This window comes from Haliaeetus leucocephalus, unplaced genomic scaffold (assembly GCF_000737465.1).
Source record: "Haliaeetus leucocephalus isolate CR32 unplaced genomic scaffold, Haliaeetus_leucocephalus-4.0 Scaffold273, whole genome shotgun sequence".
Lineage (NCBI taxonomy): Eukaryota > Metazoa > Chordata > Aves > Accipitriformes > Accipitridae > Haliaeetus > Haliaeetus leucocephalus.
In genome coordinates, this window is record NW_010972709.1 from 9,529,239 (window position 1) to 9,538,017 (window position 8,779).

Sequence of the window (8,779 nt, forward strand, 5' to 3'; positions counted from 1 at the left end):
TGATGGTCTTGCCCTCCCGGGACGACCGCCCTGCATGCCCCTCGCTTCTCCAGAGGGGATGTGCAGTAGTGGGCTTGCCAGAGTTATTCTGTCTGTGCTCAGACCCTGATGTTGGAGCAAGGGTCCTCCAAGGAGCTATGCCACTGTCCCTGAAAATGTCTTGTCTTGCTGGTTTTGTGCTTTTTTAACAGAGCCTGGGAAATCAAGGGAATTCCTTCCTGCAGCTGAAAACAGTAACAAGCTGCTTGTGCTGCAAGTTACTGTTTCATCTTGATAACTCTCGCTACAACAGTAGGAATTTCTCAGACCTTGGACTTGGTCTTTGTGGAGAGGGTGGTTGATGCGTGGCTGGGAGGAGGGAGGTCAGGGGCCTTCCCTGGTGCTCAGGCAGCTGCTACGGCTTTTCCCTTGTTGTCTTTCCAGATGTTGGAGCCTTTTTATTTTATTTTAAAACTTAGGTTTGTACAGGAGTCTTACTTGGTGGGATCTGATGTAGGAAAATAATGCAGAGAATTTAAATTACTGGGTGAGAGATTGTTACGTTTGTGAGAGCTGTATTTCCACTTTGGCTTTACTTCATCAAAACTTAGAGGAATTGCTCCTGACTGGTTGTACAGGGCATGAGGTAGCAGTGTTAGCCCTAAGTTACATTTATGGTGCAAGAACTTGGTTTTGTTAGGCAGGAGTGCTTTGAAACACTCTTCCTTCACGCTGCGTTTTGGTGGACAGCAGAGCAGTACTGTGGACACCAACAGCTTCCTTTGTTCAGCTTGTTTGCTGCTTTGGTCCCTTGCAAGAATATTTACATGGCTGATCCAGTTTGGTTGTTTAATGCATCAGCCTGGTGAATCTTAGCACAGAGGAGTTCCAGGGGTGAAAATGGCAAAAGATGTTGCTACTGCCATCTTGCCCCAGATTGAGGGGACAATGGTACTGTGGGAAGTGGTTGTGAGTTGCCCTTAGTGGCGAGGAGCAGAGGAAAAGTGGTGGCTGTGGTCCCGTGGAAGGGGGATGGCACTGTGGGGACACGGAGCTGGGACTGGTGAGTCCAGATGAGGGGTGTGGGGAGGTTGTGAGGGGGAGTGGGTAGCCGCTGCTTTTTCCTTCTCTGCGCTTCTCGTGGGGATGTCAGCAGAAGGAGCGTGGTTAGACTCAGCGGCTGGCGCGGAGAAGGGCAGAAGGGGGATGTCAGTGCAGAGTCCAGAGCGAGGGGTCCCGGGACGCCGGCCGTGGCAGCGTGCTGGTGCCCAGCTCATCTGAGATGCGCACTGGTGGGCCGTGGTGGCCTTGGCTCAGCCGGGCAGAGGCTGGCTGCAGGTGCCCTTTTGGGTTTGCTGGCGGCTTGCTGGGTGGCTGGGCACTGCCGGAGCAGGGAGAGAAGATGAAGGTGCAGCTCAGAGTAATGAGAGGAGGTTTGTGCTGTTGTAGCCCTGGCTTTCATCTTCTAGGCCTTCCCTCTGCAGTGGAAGGGACTGTGGTACCTTGCTATGAAAACACCAGCAGCGCTGCCCTCCTTCACTCTTCTCACCCTGAAAGTTCTGCCAAGCAGCATTTCGCAGCCTGAGGAAGGAACAGCCCAGTTCCTCAGCGTATCCCACTGAGGTTTTTGCAGTCATTGGATCCGACAGTGACTGGGGGTAGTAAGGAATCGCCGAGTGCTCCTTGATACAAGAACTTGAGCTCAGGATCTCCTTTGCTACGTGTGGAAGGAGACTGGCGATGGCTGTGGGAAGTAGCTCCTCTGGTAGCACCGCTTTCTTCCAGCACTGTGTCTCCTAAAAGGCACGTGCAGGCAGGAGAGCGGCTGCAGCCCGGCTTGCACAGAGCTGCTCCTGTGCCGATGCATCCAAGGCACTGGTGGTGCAGAGCATTGGTTGGAGGCCACCTTTTGGTCAAGGCTAACAAATTCCAAAGTTTCTTTGAGGGCAGGTGAATTACTAGGTTTTCTTTGCCTGTAAGCACCTGTGCTGTCTGTCAGGCGTGTCTGTTTTTTGGTTATTTTGCTGGTGGCTTGCTGGGTGTTGCAACTGCAGAGTATGTGAAGAGTTCGCATTTTGTCTCTCTGTCTCTGGAAGGCCTGGCTTGTGGAAGCTGATCAGCAGTCACAAAAGCTTCCATGTACTGGTTCATTCCTGCAAATTAAATGCTTCAAAACTTCAATAATCTGCCATGGACCTAACCTTAAAGCTGTTAGTGCTGTCAGCCCAGACTTCCAGGAGACGTGAGCTTCATGGGATTGGGAAACTGTGGAAGGCCAGGACTTCAGCAGGTGCTTGGTCACTTCAGGTGGCTGCTGGCTCTGGTGGAGATGAGGGCTCTGACACTGCTGCTTTGTTTCCTGAACTGATGAGCGTCTGCCTCTTTTCCATGTGGACTCATTAATTGCATTAACTCGGGCAGCATCTGCTCTGCAGGGTATGATGAACACCCCCGGGACCACTGCAGGGAATGGAGATGAGCTATGTGGGGAGCTCTGTGTTTACGCTTGTTCCCGTTTGAATGCTGTTACTGTTGGTGGATTTTTGATATCCAAGCAGTGCGTGGAGTCTTTAAGTGCTTAATTTTATTGAAACTTCTGGGGAACCTCTCAAGGGTGGCACCGGTGACCCTTAACCAGCGGTGCTGGTTGGAGCTGTTGTGTTGACTGGGTAAGGCCCTGCAGAGCCCTCTGCTCTCCCTGTGGCAGCACCAAGGGATGAATAGTCTGGAAGAGAAACTGATGTGCAGCTACACAGAGCAAGAAAATCTTTCCCTGAACAGCTTTATTTTTAAAGCATCATTGTTACAATAAAATCTGTGTTTTCTTTGACAAAACCTTTGCTGAGTTATTTTAGTAAAGTTCATTTTCATACTGGCTCTTCCTTCTCCTTTGCATTTGGACTGTTGTTCTGACCCTAGTTTTGTCTGACAGCATTTTGAACACTGGTGCATTAGGATCGTTAATGTGCATTTGAAGGTTTTCTAGCAGCTGCTCTAAATACTGTAGGTATTAGTCCTGTTTTGAGAGATGGAGCAGAAAATGTGTAGTGGACTGTGCTGTTGAAATGCAAAAAAACCCCCGAATCAGAAGGTTTGAGAGATGTTTGTGAGTGTGTTTTTTTGGAGAACATGAAGCCAGGGCTTTTAGCGTTACACTGGAGCTGCTATTATTTTGAAAGGAAAGGTAGACCAAAAAGCTGAGGGGTGATGTCAGTGCCTGGCAGGAAAACTGCTCCCGGCCATCCTCATCTGCTACTTGGAAGCGTCCCAGGGGTGACGGAGGGACAGCACATGTAACCCCTGTCCCGGTGGGAAGCGTCCTCCTGGGTGCAGCAGTGGTGTGGAGTGTGACGGGCAGGGCGGTGGTGCCCTTTTTGTATTACAAAAGGAATTTTCTGGGGCTTGCTGGTCTTGCTCAGACCTAAAGTGGAGAGACAGGCTGTTGTGCCTGGGGAGGCAGGCAGGTTTGGGGGATCCCTTGTGCTCTGTAGTGACCGTGGGTATTCTGTATAAAGCCACAAGCTTTACTGCACCTTATCTGATGCTTTGTTTTTCCAAGGCACATAAATATTACTTCAGGGGTGCAAGAAGCTCAGTTTGATCTCCTTCTTCACTCCTGGCTACATGGGGGAGGCAAGGGCGGTTAGCATTTGCTTGGGCTGGGCTTTAGGTTGAAAGTGTGTGGCCACGTGTGTGTGACTTCCTAAAGCTCACTTTCCGAGGTTTTTTGTTTCGAGATGCAAAACCAACGGGCTCTTATTTTTGCAAGCCTGCGGTTTGGTGTGGTGTCCCCAGGATGGCACGAACCCCTCTGCAGCCCTTGCCCTGTGCAGGTCTTGTCCTTGGGCCCATCCAAAGATGCTGTGGGGTGCTGGTAAGTGCCCCTCGCAGTGGAGAGGACCCTGGCCAGGGTACCTGTCCCTGTCCCCTGGCTCTTGCTGCAGGGGAGAGGCTGCTTCCAGGGGATGTGGGTTCAAATAGCACCATGGATATTTTTCTCTGGGTGTGCCTCAGTTTCCTTGCTTGGTGGGAGCTTGTTGTGTTAGAAAACCGCTATTTTCCTGCCCCGATGTGTGGGTGTGCGTCCGTGCAATGCTTGCTTGGGCTGTGTGCTCCCAGCCTGCTGCAGGAGGGTTGCCTGTGAGATGGCACTTGCAAAGCTGTTCCCTCCCTGTGCCTTTCTAATCTGAAAGGTAAAGGTTGTGAAATATTTCTGTATGGAGGATGCCACTGCACATGTAATGGAAAAAAGCAAATACAGGCAAAACTGCTGTTGCACAGCTGTGGCTTGGACTATTGCATAAGCAGTCTTCAGCCAGTGTTTGTTTGCATATCTAGGGAATTTTATGGTAAAATAATTGATCAGTTTTAATTGAATGCCATTGCCATACGAACAATCAAAGGAACCTCTTGAATCCTGGCACTGCATTAGCCACCTCCTTTGCTTTGGAGAGGCTGGGGACCAAGCTGTGCTGAAACTTTAAATATGCTGATACGCTGCCAAAAGGCTCCTGTGCAGGGTTTAGAGGGTTACCCTGCAGTGAGGAGGACAAGCTGGCGAGGTCTGTGTGATGCCTGCAATAGGGGAGCATGTACTCTTTCTTAATTTATGGTGTCTCCCCTCAGCAGCAGGTTGAGAGAGGCTGGGTCTTGAGCAAGGACTTTGCATGGAAAGTGGTGCAGCCGGCTACGCGAATGCTAATGTTTATGAAGTGCCTCTAAAAAAATGTACAAAGCGTACAGAATAAGAGGAAAGCAAACACTGCAGTGCACCAGGTAGTCAAGTGCTAACTGATATTTTTTTTTTCCTCACCTACGTGGCAGAAAAAGGAAAGGATTTCAGTCCAGTTCCTCCCTTTTGTGCCCTCTGCGTCAGCGGGCGCGCTGGCAAGAGGCTGCAGGCTGTGGTGCGGGGAGCCTGGGGTGTGTTGTGCAACGGCCGCTCTTGCTAAAACACCCGGTGGTGTGGCTGGGGCAGGGCTGGGGGGTTGCGTGGGGCAGGAAGCAAAGGGGGGAAGGAGTCAGCAAGTGATGCACAGACCACAGGTAAATAAACGGGCTAAAATGGCTGTATTCCACGGCAGGAAGCCCAGAGCTATCGTAGCTTGAAACTAGTGTGGTCCATGTCCAAAGCATGTTGTGTCTTTTGCACTAGGGCTGCAGCAACCTGCTTCCAGGGAGAAAATAGTGGATATTAAGTTCCTCTCTGCAAAAGCAGGGTTCCCTTGGAGCTGGGGTCCCTGCGGAGCGATGCAGGGTGGCCCCTGGCCGTAGCAGCACCCGCAGGAGTGTGAAATGCTTCCACACATGCAGCTTGCTCTTATTCTGCAGTCATTTCCCGCTCCCCCCCAGTGTTTTTCCAACTCATGTCTTGCTGCCAGAGTCCATATTAATAATGCATGACTTTTTTTTTTTTATGGTGCTTCCTTCCCGGCATCCCTTTCAGCTGCTGAGTCAGAGAAGATTGTTATAGCAGCAACCTCTGAAGTGGTGAAATGCCCCTGCAATGCTCAACTGCTGTCGTTCATCATCCTGGCTCCTCTGTGAGCAGCCCTTTCCCTTTCCCAGCTCCCGGTGACGATACCAATGCCAAAAGGCTGATTCCTGCTATGCCAGCTGGTGACTGGTGAGATCTGCTCCGCTGAGGCTTCCTGGCTAGTATTTGATTAAAGCAGATATTGCCTCTGTTGGATGGTTTTTTTTTTTTGGTTTTGAAATCCTGTGAAGTTTTTTTCCTGATCTGCCTGAGACTGTGCTTTGGGATTGTGCCCAAGACCATTTTTTTTTCTCCTCACTAATTCTTAAATCAATTCTTTTTTTTTCTTCCTCCCTGCACTCCCCCCCGAGATCTGTGCCTGGGCTTTTTAAGGTAATTGAGATGACAGAAGCCACATAACATGCTAACATGGTTAAATTAACTTTAAATCCTTCCATTGGCTGTTGAAATGTGTCTGGCTGCTGCAGGAAGCCTCGGAGCTGCTAATGCAGCATGGATCAAGGATTTGCAGGGCTCCTGCCTCTGGATTGGGATCAGCCTCTGGGGGTCACCTCCCTGCAGAGCTGGTCCCCACCTGCTGGGTTTGAAACCTGGAAGGAAATAAGGAGCAATAGTGCTTTTCAGGGAATTTGTCTTCTAGTGACTCAAGTAGTAAATACACTGTAATCTTGGGAGCAGATCTCTCCTGTCCCACACCTTAGCATGATTTTCTGTTTGGGTGGAAGCGGCTGCAGGGGGAATTGCTGGTGGGGAGCTGGGTCACGCTGCCTCCTGCCCCAGGCTGGGAAGGAGCATCCTTGGGGCTGGGAAACAGCGATCTCGTAGCCTTCCCCTGCTTGGTGTTCTGCCTCTGTGCTTTGACAGACTCACCTGTAAATTTATGCAACTATCCCAGGCCAAACAGGAGAGGAGAGGGGCTTGCCCAGGGAAGGGGGGGTTTCTTTTTGCCAGACTTCCCAAACTGCCTCGTTCTTCTATGTCCCGTTGTTGGGGAGTGCAGAGGAGTGGAGAGGCGCAGCCGGGGACCCGGGAGGGAAGTGGTGCTGCTTTGCCTTGTCACAGCTGGCGAGAGCCCACCGGAGCAGCCAGACGGCAATGCTGCCCTTGGGAGCGGGGTGTGTGTGTTTGAGGCTGACCCTGGCTGCACACCTCCATCTTGCCCAGAGCCAGGCTCTTGCCTGTCTGGCAGCAGCAATAGCGTGCTTCCCGCTCGGCACCCGGGCCTTTCTGCTAAGGGTCTACAAATGCTGTGCTACTGATTCATTCCTCCCAAGGAAGGGGAGGCATGGCCGGTACGGTGTGGAATTCCCCCAAAGCTGCAGCGCATCCTCCTTCCATGCTGCAGCCTGGCTCCCTTGCTCAGGGTCAGTGATTTTTTTTTTCTTGCTGTGGATTTTTTTAGGGCTTTGCTGGCTGTTGGATGCCCACCGCCCTGGCCACAGGGCAAGCCTGGAGGCACCCTCCCTGTGCCCTCCAACGGGGAGGGGGCAAGCTCTTTCCATGGGTGGCTTTTGCCTGTTATGGTGGGAAGCTTTGCAGAAGGATCCCATTAACTTCTGCACCTTGAATCTGTATGGGCTTGCTGTAGCAGCAGTAGCAAGAGGTGTGTTGTCTTGCTGCAGTCGCCAGCTGCCCCAGTGTTTCTGCCTTCTTGGGACGTGCCCTCGAGGGGCACCTTCGCACTGCAGGCAGCCCTGCTTGCCTGGCAGCAAAATGCAATGCCACCCACAACTAGTGAGACGAACGACTTGCTGCTCGGCTAACAAGATTTAGGTGGATTATGCTATGTATTTAATCAAGGGCTAAGCTCATTGCCTTATTTGAAATGGATCAAAGCCCTTGAAAATGCCAGCCTGGAGACCAGCTATTGAGCGAGAATATTATTCAGCCGTGTTTCTGTGCGGTGAGGCTTGCTTTCGAAGAAGCTGGGTAGTTCAGCAGGCACGTATCAGACCGCAGCAGCGACCAAATGCAAAACCAGATGGGAAAAGTCTGAAGTGATGGAAGGAGGTAGGAGCATGTGAATGTTGTTAGTCATTCTGCATCCCGGAGGATTTGGGGGAAAAAGGCTTCCTTTTCTAGCTTTCAGTTTGCGACCACGTTTCCAGATATATAAAACTCCGTGCTGGCAGGTAAGGGAAATGCTCTGGCATTTGGCAGTCATGCTTTCACGTTCTAGAAGAGCAGCTGTGAGTTTTGTGTGAGCTTGTGTGGCTTTGCAGCAGGGACCGGATTCTCCAGTGCTTTCACTGACCCCCCCTGCCCCCGCAGTGCCCATCAGCAGCGCTGGAGCTCGCAAGGGTCTCGTCTCCCCTTGTCCTGGTCCCCACAGCAGTGTTGCCCTGGCACCCTACGGGACTTCGGTTGTGGCAGCAGAGGAGCTCGTGCTGGTTGCGGAGGAATAAAGCCGACGATGCTCCTTGCTGCTCTTTTAGCCTAGAGGAACTCGCTGCTTGCTGTGGCCTTTGCTGTGCTGGAGGCACGCTGTGCGATGGGACCCCCACGTCTTGCAGCAAGACCAGCTCCCCCCATTTCCCTGGGGTTGGAGGCTGCTGGCCGCGGGGCTCCTGGTCAGCTTGGCACGGGCAGGCGCTTGCCGGGGGCCTGCCTGGAGTGGTAAGGCAAGGGCTTCCAAGGTGCACGGCTATCTCTTTCTTGCAAGATTAGGGTTTTTTGCTGTGAGAGGTGCGTGTATTGGTGCTCGTGGGTGCCCTGTCCCCGTGTCTACAGTCAGTGTGCTGCAAGCACCCCCTGCACCGACCGCTTCACCTGCACGCGGTGAGCTGTCCCAACCTAGCTGAGCAAGGTGTTGAAAATACGCTGGCTATTCAAATCACCTTTCCTCTTTCTTTAAAAGAAATTTATTCCAGTAACCGCCTTCTGTCTCGCTGCCATTTGACATAAGGAGGGCAGCTACAGCTCACTGCTCTCCTGCTCGGTGAACGTGACTGTCGGCACTGCCTGCAGAACAGAAAATACCCTAACCAAATCGCTAGTCTGGAGGAGTCTGTGCTGGAGGACAGTTACTGCTGACTTCTGCTTCTCATGCAGCAGCAGGTGCTGGTGCTCCCCGCAGCATCACCACTCCTTCCCCTTCGCTTAAAGCAGTGGCTTTGCAAACTTCTCTCTGCTCCGATTCTCAGACCTCATGTTTTAGACTCGCTGCGTGGTGCAGCAGAGAAGACCTTGCAGCAAATGCAGGGAGGTAAATTCAGCCACATCCTGCCTGTGCTGCAGGCATGGGGGTCCGCGGCTGCCCCATTTCTCCTGGATGTGGCCTAAGCCCTCTTACAGGGCTGGCCA